Source organism: Hordeum vulgare, chromosome 2H (genome assembly GCF_904849725.1).
Source record: "Hordeum vulgare subsp. vulgare chromosome 2H, MorexV3_pseudomolecules_assembly, whole genome shotgun sequence".
In the NCBI taxonomy this organism is placed as follows: domain Eukaryota; kingdom Viridiplantae; phylum Streptophyta; class Magnoliopsida; order Poales; family Poaceae; genus Hordeum; species Hordeum vulgare.
In genome coordinates this window covers 1,239,556-1,256,731 of record NC_058519.1, presented here as the reverse complement: position 1 = coordinate 1,256,731, position 17,176 = coordinate 1,239,556, and positions in this window count along the sequence as shown.

Sequence of the window (17,176 nt, the reverse complement as noted above, 5' to 3'; positions counted from 1 at the left end):
AACAAAATGACACGATCAACATGCTACGTCTATTAGTTTGGGTCTAGTCCATCACGTGATTCTCCCAACGACGTGATCCAGTTATCAAGCAACAACACCTTGTTCATAATCAGAAGACACTGACTATCATCGATCAACTGGCTAGCCAACTAGAGGCATGCTAGGGACGGTGTTTTGTCTATGTATCCACACATGTAAATGAGTCTTCATTCAATACAATTATAGCATGGATAATAAACGATTATCTTGATACAAGAATTATAATAATAACTATACATTTATTATTGCCTCTAGGGCATAATTCCAACAGTCTCCCACTTGCACTAGAGTCAATAATCTAGCCCTCACATCACCATGTGAATTACATTGTAATAAATCTAACACCCATACAGTTCTGGTGTCGATCATGTTTTGGCCGTGGAAGATGTTTAGTCAGCGGGTCTGCTACATTCAGATCCGTGTGCACTTTGCATATATTTACGTCCTCTTCCTCGACGTAGTCGCGGATGAGGTTGAAGCGTCGTTTGATGTGTCTGGTCTTCTTGTGAAACCTTGGTTCCTTTGCCAGGGCAATGGCACAATTGTTGTCACAGAACAAGGTTATTGGATCCAGTGCACTTGGCACCACTCCAAGATCCGTCATGAACTGCTTCATCCAGACACCCTCCTTAGCCGCCTCCGAGGCAGCCATGTACTCCGCTTCACATGTAGAATCTGCTACGACGCTTTGCTTGGAACTGCACCAGCTTACTGCACCCCCATTAAGAATAAATACGTATCCGGTTTGCGACTTAGAGTCGTCCGGATCTGTGTCAAAGCTTGCATCAACGTAACCTTTTACGGCGAGCTCTTCGTCACCTCCATACACGAGAAACATCTCCTTAGTCCTTTTCAGGTATTTCAGGATATTCTTGACCGCTGTCCAGTGATCCACTCCTGGATTACTCTGGAACCTGCCTGCCATACTTATGGCCAGGCTAACATCCGGTCTAGTGCACAACATCGCATACATGATAGAACCTATGGCTGAAGCATAGGGGACGGAGCGCATATGCTCTCTATCTTCATCAGTTGCTGGGCACTGAGTCTTACTCAATCTCGTACCTTGTAACACTGGCAAGAACCCTTTCTTGGACTGTTCCATTTTGAACCTCTTCAAAACTTTATCAAGGTATGTGCTTTGTGAAAGTCCTATCAGGCGTTTTGATCTATCCCTATAGATCTTAATGCCTAGAATGTAATCAGCTTCTCCTAGGTCCTTCATAGAGAACTTTTATTCAAGTAACCTTTTATGCTCTCCAAAAGCTCTACGTTGTTTCCAATCAGTAATATGTCATCCACATATAATATTAGAAACGCCACAGAGCTCCCACTCACTTTCTTGTAAATACAAGATTCTCCAACCACTTGTATAAACCCAAATGCTTTGATCACCTCATCAAAGCGTTTGTTCCAACTCCGAGATGCTTGCACCAGTCCATAAATGGATCGCTGGAGCTTGCACACCTTGTCAGCATTTTTAGGATCGACAAAACCTTCGGGTTGCATCATATACAACTCTTCCTTAAGGAAACCGTTAAGGAACGCCGTTTTGACATCCATCTGCCAGATTTCATAATCGAAAAATGCAGCTATTGCTAACATGATTCTGACGGACTTAAGCATCGCTACGGGTGAGAAGGTCTCATCGTAGTCAACTCCTGGAACTTGTGAAAAACCCTTTGCCACAAGTCGAGCTTTATAAACGGTCACATTACCGTCAGCGTCCGTCTTCTTCTTAAAAATCCATTTGTTCTGAATAGCCTTGCGGCCCTCAGGTAGTATCTCCAAAGTCCACACTTTGTTCTCATACATGGATCCTATCTCGGATTTCATGGCTTCTAGCCATTTGTTGGAATCTAGGCCCACCATTGCTTCTTCATAATTTGCAGGTCCATTGTTGTCTAACAACATGATTGATAAGACGGGATTACCGTACCACTCTGGAGCAGCGCGTGATCTCGTCGACCTGTGTGGTTCAACAGAAACTTGAACTGGAGTTTCATGATCATCATCATTAACTTCCTCCTCAACCGGCGTCGCAACGACAGAGGTTTCCCCTTGCCCTGCGCCACCATCCAGAGGGATGAGAGGTTTGACAACCTCGTCAAGTTCTATCTTCCTCCCACTCAATTCTCTCGAGAGAAACTCCTTCTCGAGAAAAGTTCCGTTCTTAGCAACAAACACTTTGCCCTCGGATTTGAGATAGAAGGTGTACCCAACTGTCTCTTTTGGGTAACCTATGAAGACGCACTTTTCCGCTTTGGGTTCCAGCTTTTCAGGCTGAAGCTTTTTGACATAAGCATCACATCCCCAAACTTTAAGAAACGACAACTTTGGTCTTTTGCCATACCACAGTTCGTATGGTGTCGTCTCAACGGATTTCGATGGTGCCCTATTTAAAGTGAATGCAGCTGTTTCTAATGCATAACCCCAAAATGATAACGGCAAATCAGTAAGAGACATCATAGATCGCACCATCTCTAACAAAGTACGATTACGACGTTCGGACACACCATTACGCTGTGGTGTTCCAGGCGGTGTTAACTGCGAAACAATTCCACATTGTCTTAAGTGAGTACCAAACTCGAAACTCAGATATTCACCCCCACGATCAGACCGTAGGAACTTGATCTTCTTGTTACGATGATTTTCTACTTCACTCTGAAATTGCTTGAACTTTTCAAATGTTTCAGACTTGTGCTTCATCAAGTAGACATAACCATATCTACTTAAATCGTCAGTGAAGGTGAGAAAATAACGATATCCGCCGCGTGCCTCCACGCTCATTGGACCACACACATCGGTATGTATGATTTCCAACAAGTCACTTGCATGCTCCATTGTTCCGGAGAACGGAGTCTTAGTCATCTTGCCCATGAGGCATGGTTCGCACGTGTCAAGTGAATCAAAGTCAAGTGACTCCAAAAGTCCATCAGCATGGAGTTTCTTCATGCGCTTTACACCAATATGACCCAAGCGGCAGTGCCACAAAAATATGGCGCTATCATTGTTTACTCTAACTCTTTTGGTCTCAATGTTATGTATATGCGTATCGCTATCGAGATTCAATATGAACAATCCTCTCACATTCGGTGCATGACCATAAAAGATGTTACTCATAGAAATAGAACAACCATTATTCTCAGACTTAAAAGAGTAACCGTCTCGCAATAAACAAGATCCAGATATAATGTTCATGCTCAACGCAGGCACTAAATAACAATGATTTAAGTTCATCACTAATCCCGATGGTAGTTGAAGTGACACTGTGCCGACGGCGATTGCATCAACCTTGGAACCGTTTCCTACGCGCATCGTCACTTCGTCTTTCACCAGCCTTCGTCTATTCCGCAGTTCCTGCTTCGAGTTGCAAATGTGAGCAACAGAACCGGTATCGAATACCCAGGCACTACTACGAGAGCCGGTTAAGTACACATCAATAACATGTATATCAAATATACCTGATTTTTCTTTGCCCGCCTTCTTATCTGCCAGATACTTGGGGCAATTGCGCTTCCAGTGACCCATACCCTTGCAATAGAAGCACTCTGTTTTAGGCTTAGGTCCAGCCTTGGGTTTCTTCGGCGGATTGGCAACAGGCTTGCCGCTCTTCTTCGAATTGCCCTTCTTGCCTTTGCCGTTTCTCTTGAAACTAGTGGTCTTGCTCACCATCAACACTTGATGCTCTTTACGGAGTTCAGACTCTGCGACTTTCAGCATCGCAAACAACTCGCCGGGAGACTTGTTCATCCCTTGCATGTTGTAGTTCAACACAAAGCCTTTATAGCTTGGCGGCAGTGATTGAAGGATTCTGTCAGTGATAGCTTCTTGCGGGAGTTCAATCCCCAGTTCAGCTAGACGGTTTGAGTACCCAGACATTTTGAGCACATGTTCACTGACAGACGAGTTTTCCTCCATCTTGCAAGCATAGAATTTATCAGAGGTCTCATACCTCTCGATCCGGGCGTTCTTCTGAAAGATAAACTTCAACTCCTGGAACATCTCAAATGCTCCATGACGCTCAAAGCGACGTTGAAGTCCCGGTTCTAAGCCATACAAGACTGCACATTGAACTATTGAGTAGTCCTCCTTACGCGCTAACCAAGCGTTCTTAACATCCTGATCAGCCGTAGCGGGTGGTTCATCTCCTAGCGCAGCATTAAGGACATAATCCTTCTTTCCAGCTTGTAAGATTAGCTTAAGATTACGAGCCCAGTCTACAAAGTTGCTTCCATCATCTTTCAACTTAGCTTTCTCTAGGAACGTATTAAAATTCAGGATGACACTTGCGTGAGCCATGATCTACAACACAAATATATTCAAAGTGGACTTAGACTATGTTCAAGATAATTAGAGTTCAACTTAATCAAATTATATGCTAAACTCCCACTCAAAAAGTACATCTCTCTAGTCATTTGAGTGGTTCATGATCCACTTACACTATCCCAAGTCCGATCATCACATGAGTCGAGAGTAGTTTCAGTGGTAAGCATCCCTATGCTAATCATATCAACTATATGATTCATGATCGACCTTTCGGTCTCATGTGTTCCGAGGCCATGTCTGCACATGCTAGGCTCGTCAAGCTTAACCCGAGTGTTCCGCGTGCGCAACTATTTTGCACCCGTTGTATGTGAACGTTGAGTCTATCACACCCGATCATCACGTGGTGTCTCGAAACGACGAACTGTAGCAACGGTGCACAGTCGGGGAGAACACAATTTCGTCTTGAAATTTTAGTGAGAGATCACCTCATAATGCTACCGTCGTTCTAAGCAAAATAAGGTGCATAAAAGGATTAACATCACATGCAATTCATAAGTGACATGATATGGCCATCATCACGTGCTTCTTGATCTCCATCACCAAAGCACCGGCACGATCTTCTTGTCACCGGCGCCACACCATGATCATCCATCAACGTGTTGCCATTGGGGTTGTCGTGCTACTCATGCTATTACTACTAAAGCTACATCCTAGCAAAATAGTAAACGCATCTGCAAGCACAAACGTTAGTATAAAGACAACCCTATGGCTCCTGCCGGTTGCCGTACCATCGACGTGCAAGTCGATATTTCTATTACAACATGATCATCTCATACATCCAATATATCACATCACATCATTGGCCATATCACATCACAATCATACCCTGCAAAAACAAGTTAGACGTCCTCTAATTTTGTTGTTGCATGTTTTACGTGGTGACAAAGGGTATCTAGTAGGATCGCATCTTACTTACGCAAACACCACAACGGAGATATATGAGTTGCTATTTAACCTCATCCAAGGACCTCCTCGGTCAAATCCGATTCAACTAAAGTTGGAGAAACCGTCACTTGCCAGTCATCTTTGAGCAAAGGGGGTTACTCGTAACAATGAAACCAGTCTCTCGTAAGCGTACGAGTAATGTCGGTCCAAGCCGCTTCAATCCAACAATACCGAGGAATCAAGAAAAGACTAAGGAGGGCAGCAAAACGCACATCACCGCCCACAAAACCTTTTGTGTTCTACTCGAGAAGACATCTACGCATGAACCTAGCTCATGATGCCACTGTTGGAGAACGTCGCATGGGAAACAAACATTTTCCTACGCGCACGAAGACCTATCATGGTGATGTCCATCTACGAGAGGGGATGAGTGATCTACGTACCCTTGTAGATCGTACAGCAGAAGCGTTAGAGAACGCGGTTGATGTAGTGGAATGTCCTCACGTCCCTCGATCCGCCCCACGAACAATCCCGCGATCAGTCCCACGATCTAGTACCGAACGGACGACACCTCCGCGTTCAGCACACGTACAGCTCGACGATGATCTCGGCCTTCTTGATCCAGCAAGAGAGACGGAGAGGTAGAAGAGTTCTCGGCAGCGTGACGGCGCTCCGGAGGTTGGTGATGATCTTGTCTCAGCAGGGCTCCGCCCGAGCTCCGCAGAAACACGATCTAGAGGAAAAACTATGGAGGTATGTGGTCGGGCAGCCGTGAGAAAGTCGTCTCAAATCTGCCCTAAAAGCCCCATATATATAGGAGGAGGGAGGGGGACCTTGCCTTGGGGTCCAAGGGACCCTCAAGGGGTCGGCCGAGCCAAGGGGGGGAGGACTCCCCCCCCAAACCGAGTTGGACTTGGTTTGGTGGGAGGAGTCCCCCTCCCTTCCCACTTCTTCCCTCTTTTTTTTCTTTTCCTTTGATTTCCTTCTCCTGGCGCATAGGCCCCCTTGGGGCTGTCCCACCAGCCCACTAAGGGCTGGTGTGTCTCCCCAAAGCCTATGGGCTTCCCCGGGGTGGGTTGCCCCCCCCCCCCCCCCGGTGAACTCCCGGAACCCATTCGTCATTCCCGGTACATTCCCGGTAACTTCGAAAACCTTCCGGTAATCAAATGAGGTCATCCTATATATCAATCTTCGTTTCCGGACCATTCCGGAAACCCTCGTGACATCCATGATCTCATCCGGGACTCCGAACAACATTCGGTAACCAACCATATAACTCAAATACGCATAAAACAACGTCGAACCTTAAGTGTGCAGACCCTGCGGGTTCGAGAACTATGTAGACATGACCCGAGAGACTCCTCGGTCAATATCCAATAGTGGGACCTGGATGCCCATATTGGATCCTACATATTCTACGAAGATCTTATCGTTTGAACCTCAGTGCCAAGGATTCGTATAATCCCGTATGTCATTCCCTTTGTCCTTCGGTATGTTACTTGCCCGAGATTCGATCGTGAGTATCCGCATACCTATTTCAATCTCGTTTACCGGCAAGTCTCTTTACTCGTTCCGTAATACAAGATCCCGCAACTTACACTAAGTTACATTGCTTGCAAGGCTTGTGTGTGATGTTGTATTACCGAGTGGGCCCCGAGATACCTCTCCGTCACACGGAGTGACAAATCCCAGTCTTGATCCATACTAACTCAACTAACACCTTCGGAGATACGTGTAGAGCATCTTTATAGTCACCCAGTTACGTTGCGACGTTTGATACACACAAAGCATTCCTCCGGTGTCAGTGAGTTATATGATCTCATGGTCATAGGAACAAATACTTGACACGCAGAAAACAGTAGCAACAAAATGACACGATCAACATGCTACGTCTATTAGTTTGGGTCTAGTCCATCACGTGATTCTCCCAATGACGTGATCCAGTTATCAAGCAACAACACCTTGTTCATAATCAGAAGACACTGACTATCATCGATCAACTGGCTAGCCAACTAGAGGCATGCTAGGGACGGTGTTTTGTCTATCTATCCACACATGTAAATGAGTCTTCATTCAATACACTTATAGCATGGATAATAAACTATTATCTTGATACAGGAATTATAGTAATAACTATACATTTATTATTGCCTCTAGGGCATAATTCCAACACGTACATCAAAAGCGTTAGTGAACGCGGTTGATGTAGTGGAACGTCCTCACTCCCCTCGATCCGCCCCGCGAACTATCCGGCGATCAGTCCCACGATCTAGTGCCGAACGGACGGCACCTCCGCGTTCAGCACACGTACAGCTCGACGATGATATCGGCCTTCTTGATCCAGCAAGAGAGACGGAGAGGTAGAAGAGTTCTCCGGCAGCGTGACGGCGCTCCGGAGGTTGGTGATGACCTTGTCTCAGCAGGGCTCCGCCCGAGCTCCGCAGAAACGCGATCTAGAGAAAAAACCGTGGAGGTATGTGGTCGGGCTGCCGTGGAAAAGTCATCTCAAATCAGCCCTAAAACCTCCGTATATATAGGTGGGAGAGGGGGGGCCTTGCCTTGGGGCTCAAGGAGCCCCAAGGGGGTCGGCCGAGCCAAGGGGGGGAAGGTCTCCCCCCCAAACCGAGTTGGACTTGGTTTGGTGGGTGGGAGTCCCCCTAAACCCTAAACCCCAAAAGAGGGAAGAAGTGGGAAGGGAGGGGGACTCCTCCCACCAAACCAAGTCCAACTCGGTTTGGGGGGGGAGTCCTCCCCCCCTTGGCTCGGCCGACCCCTTGAGGGTCCCTTGGACCCCAAGGCAAGGTCCCCCTCCCTCCTCCTATATATATGGGGCTTTTAGGGCAGATTTGAGACGACTTTCTCACGGCTGCCCGACCACATACCTCCATAGTTTTTCCTCTAGATCGTGTTTCTGCGGAGCTCGGGCGGAGCCCTGCTGAGACAAGATCATCACCAACCTCCGGAGCGCCGTCACGCTGCCGAGAACTCTTCTACCTCTCCGTCTCTCTTGCTGGATCAAGAAGGCCGAGATCATCGTCGAGCTGTACGTGTGCTGAACGCGGAGGTGCCGTCCGTTCGGTACTAGATCGTGGGACTGATCGCGGGATTGTTCGTGGGGCGGATCGAGGGACGTGAGGACGTTCCACTACATCAACCGCGTTCTCTAACGCTTCTGCTGTACGATCTACAAGGGTACGTAGATCACTCATCCCCTCTCGTAGATGGACATCACCATGATAGGTCTTCGTGCGCGTAGGAAAATGTTTGTTTCCCATGCGACGTTCTCCAACAGTGGCATCATGAGCTAGGTTCATGCGTAGATGTCTTCTCGAGTAGAACACAAAAGGTTTTGTGGGCGGTGATGTGCGTTTTGCTGCCCTCCTTAGTCTTTTCTTGATTCCGCGGTATTGTTGGATTGAAGCGGCTTGGACCGACATTACTCGTACGCTTACGAGAGACTGGTTTCATCGTTACGAGTAACCCCCTTTGCTCAAAGATGACTGGCAAGTGACGGTTTCTCCAACTTTAGTTGAATCGGATTTGACCGAGGAGGTCCTTGGATGAGGTTAAATAGCAACTCATATATCTCCGTTGTGGTGTTTGCGTAAGTAAGATGCGATCCTACTAGATACCCTTTGTCACCACGTAAAACATGCAACAACAAAATTAGAGGACGTCTAACTTGTTTTTGCAGGGTATGATTGTGATGTGATATGGCCAATGATGTGATGTGATATATTGGATGTATGAGATGATCATGTTGTAATAGAAATATCGACTTGCACGTCGATGGTACGGCAACCGGCAGGAGCCATAGGGTTGTCTTTATACTAACGTTTGTGCTTGCAGATGCGTTTACTATTTTGCTAGGATGTAGCTTTAGTAGTAATAGCATGAGTAGCACGACAACCCCGATGGCGACACGTTGATGGAGATCATGATGATGGAGATCATGGTGTGACGCCGGTGACAAGAAGATCGTGCCGGTGCTTTGGTGATGGAGATCAAGAAGCACGTGATGATGGCCATATCATGTCACTTATGAATTGCATGTGATGTTAATCCTTTTATGCACCTTATTTTGCTTAGAACGACGATAGAATTATGAGGTGATCTCTCACTAAAATTTCAAGACGAAATTGTGTTCTCCCCGACTGTGCACCGTTGCTACAATTCGTCGTTTCGAGACACCACGTGATGATCGGGTGTGATAGACTCAACGTTCACATACAACGGGTGCAAAACAGTTGCGCACGCGGAACACTCGGGTTAAGCTTGACGAGCCTAGCATGTGCAGACATGGCCTCGGAACACATGAGACCGAAAGTTCGAGCATGAATCGTATAGTTGATATGATTAGCATAGAGATGCTTACCACTGAAACTATTCTCGACTCACGTGATGATCGGACTTGAGATAGTGGATTTGGATCATGTACCACTCAAATGACTAGAGGGATGTACTTTTTGAGTGGGAGTTCTTAAGTAATATGATTAATTGAACTAATTGTCATGAACATAGTCTAATGGTCTTTGCGAATTACGATGTAGCTTGCGCTATAGCTCTATTGTTTTTATATGTTCCTAGAGAAAATTTAGTTGAAAGTTGATAGTAGCAAACTTTGCAGACTGAGTCTGTAAAACCGAGGATTGTCCTCGTTGCTGCACAGAAGGCTTATGTCCTTAATGCACCACTCGGTGTGCTGCACCTCGAGCGTCGTCTGTGGATGCTGTGAACATCCGACATACACGTTTCTGATGACTACACGATAGTTCAGTACCAAAAGACTTAATGGCTTAGAAGCAAGGCGCCGAAAACGTTGTAAAACGTCACGGAACATAAGTGATGTTCTAAAGAGATGAAATTGTGATTTCATGCTTGTGCCCTTGTTAAGAGGTACGAGACCTCCGACAAGATTCTTTGTCCACAAAGTAAAGGAGAAAGGCTCAATCGTTGAGCATGTGCTCAGATTGTCTGAGTACGACAATCGCTTGAATCAAGTGGGAGTTAATCTTCCAGATGAGATAGTGATAGTTCTTCAAAGTCACTGCCACCAAGCTGTGAGAGCTTCGTGATGAACTATAACATATCAAGGATACATACAATGATCCTTGCGCGATTCACGATGTTTGACACTGCGAAAGTAGAAATCAAGAAGGAGCATCAATAGTTGATGGTTTGTAAAACCACTAAGTTTCAAGAAAGGCAAGGGCTAGAAGGGATACTTCGTGAAACGGCAAAACAGTTGCTGCACTAATGAAGAGACCCAAGATTAAACCCAAACCCGAGACTAACTGCTCTGTAATGAGGGGAACAGTCACTGAGGCGGAGCAACTCTAGATACTTGGTAGATAAGAAGGCTGGCAAAAGTCGAAAGAAGTGTATTTGATATACATGATGTTGATGTGTACTTTACTAGTACTCCTAGTAGCATGAGGGTATTGGATACCGGTTCGGTTGCTAAGTGATTAGTAACACGAAATGTAAGCTACGGCATAAACGGAGACTAGCTAAAGGCGAGGTGACGATACGTGTTGGAAGTGTTTCCAAGGTTGATATGATCAAACGTCGCACGCTCCCTCTACCATCGGGATTGGTGTTAAACCTAAATAATTATTATTTGGTGCTTGCGTTAAGCATGAACATGATTGGATCGTGTTTATTGCAATACGATTATTCATTTAAAGAGAATAATGGTTACTCTATTTTCTTGAATAAATCACCTTCAATGGTTTATTGAATCTCGATCGTAGTGTTACACATGTTCATGATATTGGTGCCAAAAGATACGAGTTGATGATGATAGTACCACTTACTTGTGGCACTGCCGCTTGAGTCATGTTAGTATAAATTGCATGAAGAGGCTCCATGCTGATGGATCTTTGTACTCACCTGATTTCGAATCACTAGTGACATGCAAATCATACCACATGAGCAAGGCCTTGTTTTCATTGAGATGAAATAAGATAGTAACTTGTTGGAAGTGATACATTTTGATGCATGCAGTCCAATGGGTGCTGAGACACGCAGTGAATATCATTATGTTCTTACTTCACTGACGATTTGAGTAGATACAGGAGTATTTACTTAATGAATCACAAGTCTGAAATGTTGAAAAGTTCAATTCCGTTTCAGAGTGAAGTTCGTCGTAACAAGAGGATAAACTGTCTACGATATGATCATGGAAATGAATATCTGAGTTACGAGTTTTGGTACACGGTTAAGACAATGTGGAAATTGTTTCGCAGTTCATGCCACCTCGAACATCATAGTGTGATGATGTGTCTGAACATCATAGCCACGCACTATTTGGTATGGTGCATACTATGATGTCTCTTATCGAATTACCACTATCGTTTATGGGTTATGCATTAGAGACAACCGCACTCACTTTAAATAGGGCACCGCGTATTTCCGTTGAGATGACACACTATAGACTGAGGTTTAGAGAAATCTAAACTGTCGTTTCTTGAAAGTTTGGGGTTTCGACACTTATGTGAAAAAGTTTCAGTCTGATAAGCTCAAACCCAAAGCAGATAAATGCATCTTCATAGGATATCCAAAACAGTTGGGTACATCTCCTATCTCAGATCCGAAAGCAAAGTGTTTGTTTCTAGAAACGGACCCTTTCTCGAGGAAAGGTTTCTCTCGAAAGAATTGAGTGGGAGGGTAGTAGAACTTGATGAGGTTATTGAACCATCACTTCAACCAGTGTGTAGCAGGGCGCATGAAGTTGTTCATGTGGCGCCTACACCAATTGAAGTGGAAACTGATGATGATGATCATTGAGCTTCGAATCAAGTTACTACAAACCTCGTAGGTCGACAAGGTCGCGTACTGCTGCAGAGTAGTACGGTACCCTGTCTTGGAGGTCATGTTGTTGAGCAACAGTGAACCTACGAGTTATGGAGAAAGCGATGGTGGGCCTAGATTCCGACAAATGGCTAGAAGCCATGAAATCCGAGAGAGGATCCATGTGTGAAAACAAAGTATAGACTTTGGTAGAACTACTTGATGGTCATAGGACTATTGAGTAAAAATGGATCTTTAAAAGAAGACAGACGATGATGGTGATAAGTCACTATTAAGCAAAGCTCGACTTGTCGCAAAGATGTTTTCGACAAGATCAAACAGTTGACTATGATGAGACTTTCTCACTCATAGCGATGCTAAAGGTCTGTTAGAATTATGTTAGTTGTTGATGCATTATTTATGAAATATTGCACGTAGGATGTCAAAACATTGTTTTCTCGACGGTTTCCTTGAGCAAACATTGTATGTGATACAACCAAAAGGTTTTGTCGATCCTAAAGATACTAGCAAGTATGCAAGCTCCAGTGATCCTTCAATGGACTGGTGCAAGCATCTCGGAGTTGGAATATACACTTTGATGAGATGATCAAAGATTTTGGGTTTGTACAAGGTTTATGAGAAACTTGTATTTCCAAAGAAGTGAGTGGGAGCACTATAGAATTTCTGATAGGTATATGTGGTTGACATATTGTGGATAAGAAGTAATGTAGAATTTCTGTAAAGCATACAAGGTTGTTTGAAAGAAGTTTTCAAAGGAGTACCTGGATTACGCTACTTGAACGTTGAGCATCAAAGATCTATGTAGATAGATCGAAAGCGCTTAATAGAAGTTTCAACAAGATGCATGCCTTGACAAGTTTTTGAAAGAGTTCAAAATAGATCAGCAAAGAAGGAGTTCTTGGTTGCGTTGTGAGGTGTGAATTTGAGTAAGACTCAAAACCCGACCACGGCAGAATAAAGAGAATAGACGAAGGTCGTCTTCTATGCCTTAGCCGTAGAATCTAAAGTATGCCATGCTGTGTACCGCACCTGATGTGTGCCTTGACTCAAAGTATGTTGAGAGGTACAGAGAGTGATCCATGATTGAATCACTAGCAGCGGTCGAAATTTATCCTTAGTAACTAATGGACTAAGGAATTTTTCTTGATTATGGAGGTGGTTAAAGAGTTTGTCGTAAAGGGTTACGTCAATGCAAGCTTTGACACTAATCCGAATAACATTGTGTAGTGAAACGGATTCGTATAGTAGAGTAGATATTTGGAGCATTTCCGAATAGCACGTAGTAGAAGCATCTATAAGATGACATAAAGATTTGTAAAGAACGCACGGATCTGAAAGTTTCAGAACCGTTGACTAAAACCTCTCTCACGAGCAAGACGTGATCAGACCCCATAACTATACGGGTGTTGGATTCGTTGGAATCACATGGTGATGTGAACTAGATTATTGACTCTAGTGCAAGTGGGAGACTGTTGGAAATATGCCCTAGAGGCAATAATAAATTAGTTATTATTATATTTCTTAGTTCATGATAATCGTTTATTATCCATGCTATAGTTGTATTGATTGGAAACACAATACTTGTGTGGATACATAGACAAAACACTGTCCCTAGTAAGCCTCTAGTTGACTAGCTCGTTGATTAAAGATGGTCAAGGTTTCCTGGCCATAGGCAAGTGTTGTCACTTGATAACGGGATCACATCATTAGGAGAATCATGTGATGGACTAGACCCAAACTAATAGACGTAGCATGTTGATCGTGTCATTTTGTTGCTACTGTTTTCTGCGTGTCAAGTATTTATTCCTATGACCATGAGATCATATAACGCACTAACACCGGAGGAATGCCATGTGTGTATCAAACGTCGCAACGTAACTGGGTGACTATAAAGATGCTCTACAGGTATCTCCGAAGGTGTTAGTTGAGTTAGTATGGATCAAGACTGGGATATGTCACTCCGTGTGACGGAGAGGTATCTCGGGGCACACTTGGTAATACAACATCGCACACAAGCCTTGCAAGCAATGTAACTTAATGTAAGTTGCGGGATCTTGTATTACGGAACGAGTAAAGAGACTTGCCGGTAAACGAGATTGAAATAGGTATGCGGATACTGACGACCGAATCTCGGGCAAGTAACATACCGAAGGACAAAGGGAATGACATACGGGATTATATGAATCCTTGGCACTGAGGTTCAAATGATAAGATCTTCGTAGAATATGTAGGATCCAATATGGGCATCCAGGTCCCGCTATTGGATATTGACCGAGGAGTCTCTCGGGTCATGTCTACATAGTTCTCGAACCCGCAGGGTCTGCACACTTAAGGTTCGACGTTGTTTTATGCGTATTAGAGTTATATGGTTGGTTACCGAATGTTGTTCCGAGTCCCGGATGAGATCACGGACGTCACGAGGGTTTCCGGAATGGTCCGGAAACGAAGATTGATATATAGGATGACCTCATTTGATTACTGGAAGGTTTTCGGAGTTACCGGGAATGTACCGGGAATGACGAATGGGTTCCGGGAGTTCACCCGGGGGGGGGGGGGCAACCCACCCCGGGGAAGCCCATAGGCCTTGGGGGAGGCACACCAGCCCTTAGTGGGCTGGTGGGACAGCCCACAAGTGCCCTATGCGCCATAGAGATAAAAATCAAAGAGAAATAAAAAAAAAGGAAGGAGGTGGGAAGGAAGGGGGACTCCTCCCACCAAACCAAGTCCAACTCGGTTTGGGGGGGAGTCCTCCCCCCTTGGACTTGGCCGACCCCCTTGGGGCTCCTTGAGCCCCAAGGCAAGGCCCCATCCCTCCCACCTATATATACGGAGGTTTTAGGGCTGATTTGAGACGACTTTTCCACGGCAGCCCGACCACATACCTCCACGGTTTTTCCTCTAGATCGCGTTTCTGCGGAGCTCGGGCGGAGCCCTGCTAAGACAAGGTCATCACCAACCTCCGGAGCGCCGTCACACTGCCGGAGAACTCTTCTACCTCTCCGTCTCTCTTGCTGGATCAAGAAGGCCGAGATCATCGTCGAGTTGTACGTGTGCTGAACGCGGAGGTGCCGTCCGTTCGGTACTAGATCGTGGGACTGATCGCGGGACTGTTCGCGGGGCGGATCGAGGGACGTGAGGACGTTCCACTACATCAACCGCGTTCACTAACGCTTCTGCTGTACGATCTACAAGGGTACGTAGATCACTCATCCCCTCTGGTAGATGGACATCACCATGATAGGTCTTCGTGCGCGTAGGAAATTTTTTGTTTCCCATGCGACGTTCCCCAACAGCTCCTCCTTCTCCTTCTTCCTCCTTCTTCCTCTTCCTCCTTCTCCTTCTTCTTTTCTTCTTCTTCTCCTCTTCCGTCTCCATCTTCTCCTCCTCTTCCTCCTCCTTCTTTTACTTCTTCTTCTCTTTCTCTTATTCTACGTAGCTTAATTAGACTCATCCAACATAGCCTAAATTTGCTAATTATCCATCTAAATGACATAATTAGCTTAGTTAGCTCCTAAATGGTCTATTTAATAAAAAATGACCTATACTTAACTAATTATCCTCGAAATGACATAATTAGCTCCGAAAAGGCATTCTTAGCCAATTTAGCCCGAAGAAGGAGACGAGAGGAGAAGAAAGAGGAAAAATGAAAGGAAGGAAGAAGAAGAAGAGGAGAAGAAGGAGAAGGAGAGGGAGGAGGATAAGAAGAAGGAGGAGAAGGAGGAGCTCCTTCTTCTCCTCCTTCTCCTTCTTCCGCCTTCTTCCTCCTTCTCCTTCTCCTTCTTGTTTTCTTCTTCTTCTCCTCTTCCGTCTCCTTCTCCTCCTCCTCCTCCTCCTTCTTTTACTTCTTCTTCTCTTTCTCTTATTCTACGTAGCTTAATTAGACTCATCCAACAAAGCCTAAATTGGCTAATTATCTATCTAAATGACATAATTAGCTTAGTTAGCTCCTAAATGGTCTATTTAATAAAAAATGACCTATACTTAGCTAATTATCCTCGAAATGACATAATTAGCTCCAAAAAGGCATTCTTAGCCAATTTAGCCCGAAGAAGGAGACGAGAGGAGAAGAAAGAGGAAAAATGAAAGGAAGGAAGAAGAAGAAGAGGAGAAGAAGGAGAAGGAGAGGGAGGAGGATAAGAAGAAGGAGGAGAAGAAGGAGAAGGAGCTCCTCCTTCTCCTTCTTCCTCCTTCTTCCTCCTTCTCCTTCTCCTTCTTCTTTTCTTCTTCTTCTCCTCTTCCATCTCCTTCTCCTCCTCCTCCTCCTCCTCCTCCTCCTTCTTTTACTTCTTCTTCTCTTTCTCTTATTCTACGTAGCTTAATTAGACTCATCCAACAAAGCCTAAATTGGCTAATTATCCATCTAAATGACATAATTAGCTTAGTTAGCTCCTAAATGGTCCATTTAATAAAAAATGACCTATACTTAGCTAATTATCCTCGAAATGACATAATTAGCTCCAAAAAGGCATTCTTAGCCAATTTAGCCCGAAGAAGTAGACGAGAGGAGAAGAAAGAGGAAAAATGAAAGGAAGGAAGAAGAAGAAGAGGAGAAGAAGAAGAAGGAGAGGGAGGAGGATAAGAAGAAGGAGGAGAAGAAGGAGAAGGAGCTCCTCCTTCTCCTTCTTCCTCCTTCTCCTTCTCCTTCTTCTTTTCTTCTTCTTCTCCTCTTCCGTCTCCTTCTCCTCATCCTCCTCCTCCTCGTCCTTCTTTTACTTCTTGTTCTCTTTCTCTTATTCTACGTAGCTTAATTAGACTCATCCAACATAGCCTAAATTGGCTAATTATCCATCTAAATGACATAATTAGCTTAGTTAGCTCCTAAATGGTCCATTTAATAAAAAATGACCTATACGTAGCTAATTATCCTTGAAATGACACAATTAGCTCCAAAAAGGCATTCTTAGCCAATTTAGCCCGAAGAAGTAGACGAGAGGAGAAGAAAGAGGAAAAATGAAAGGAAGGAAGGAAGAAGAAGAGGAGAAGAAGAAGAAGGAGAGGGAGGAGGATAAGAAGAAGGAGGAGAAGAAGTAGAAGGAGCTCCTCCTTCTCCTTCTTCCTCCTTCTTCCTCCTTCTCCTTCTCCTTCTTCTTTTCTTCTTCTTCTCCTCTTC